Raw genomic sequence first — 1,587 nt, forward strand, 5'->3', positions numbered from 1 at the left:
TGGGGCTGCACCCGCCGGAGCTCAGTGCAGGTCCTCGCGCTGCTGCTGGGGCTGCACCCACCAGAGCTCAGTGCAGGTCCTCCCGCTGCTGCTGGTCAGGCAGGTGGCTGAGAGGGAAAAGCCATCCCTGGGCACAAATCTTAATAAATTTCATCTATGTTCCCCCAGAAATTAAAAGGGCATGGCTTCATTGTGTGTAAGTTTGCCACCAAACTTACAGTAACCATTTCGGAGGAATGTGAGGCTGGTAGGAAAAGGGGTGTATCTTTTACAGACTGACTGATCTAACTGGGGGAAAAAACCCAAACCAAACCCAGAGAAAAAAACACCAGAAGAGCTTTGGTCACTCAAACCCTTTTTCAGAACTGAAACAATCAGAGAAGTTCAAGCTACGCCCAGGCTGAGAACAAATGCTCTGAGTTTAACTCAGTTATCCAAATCAATTAGCAATTGATTTTTAAAAAACATTTACAAGAACAGAATTAAAAAGGTCTGATGTTCCAGAGCAAGTTTTGGCAATATAAGGAGCTGTGCTATTTTTTCCTCAGGTTTCTAAAGGGGAAATTTCTAACACAGCATTGAGTGTACTTGCTGGGACAGGAGTCATGCCAGGGAAATTTAGCCGTCCTGAGCATGAGGCTATGGTCTGGACCGAGGACAGCAAGCAGGTGATATTTTTAGCACAGGGGCATGTGGTTCTGATGTGTTTTTACCAACTGCCACAGGCACAGGCAGCTACCGTGTCCCGGGCTCGCTGGAGTGTCTCCTGGGCACACGCTGCTGCTCCTGCTTCAGCATCTGCCGGGGTTTCGGCAGAGCAGGAGACACCCTCGCGGCTGGCTGCAGTCACACGGGTCCCCTGCCATGTTCTCCGCACAGCTGTACAAGGGATGTGCTCAGGGAAAAAAAGATTCATCCCATCTCTGGACAGAAGTTTCCATCCTGGCTGCAGCCACTGGGTCTCGCTCTGCCACCCTCCGTGCAGCCAAAACATTGCCTGTGCTAGCGTCCGCTTCCTTTACCTGAAACCTCAGCTGCGGGGGTGTCTCCCAGCAGCTTCCCAGCCTCGAATATCTGCTTGACTCTTACCTGATCTTTCCTGTTGCTCAGTAAAGAGCACGGCATGCTGTAAGGGGTTTACCCCAGCAGTACTTACAGGAGGGTACGAGGACAAAGCGGGTGTAGAACAGCCCCTCCCTGTGCCGCCCATCGCCACCGCTCAGCTCTGTAAATTGTATTTCAGGTACCTTTGAGTCAAAAGGGCATCTTTGTATTTAGCAGTCGTATAGGGATTTTTTTTTTCTTCCATAAATTTGACCACTTTTTGGACCCATGTATGTTTGAGCATACTGATAACTGAATTGCACAGTGTTGATCACCTCCTTTTAGCTGTCTTTACGCTGTCACCTTCTTCTTTCATTTGATGTCCTTGAACTCCTGTATTCTAAGAACATGTGGGCAACTATAGTCTGTTCCTCTTCATCATATTGTTCAAAATGATATAGATCCCTGGCATTTCTCTCCTTCCTCAGGCTGGGATTCTGTTCAGCTGCGTCCTTCCCTGTGTGGAGGCTGTCACCCAGCCCT

This window comes from Pterocles gutturalis, unplaced genomic scaffold (assembly GCF_000699245.1).
Source record: "Pterocles gutturalis isolate BGI_N339 unplaced genomic scaffold, ASM69924v1 scaffold38440, whole genome shotgun sequence".
In the NCBI taxonomy this organism is placed as follows: domain Eukaryota; kingdom Metazoa; phylum Chordata; class Aves; order Pterocliformes; family Pteroclidae; genus Pterocles; species Pterocles gutturalis.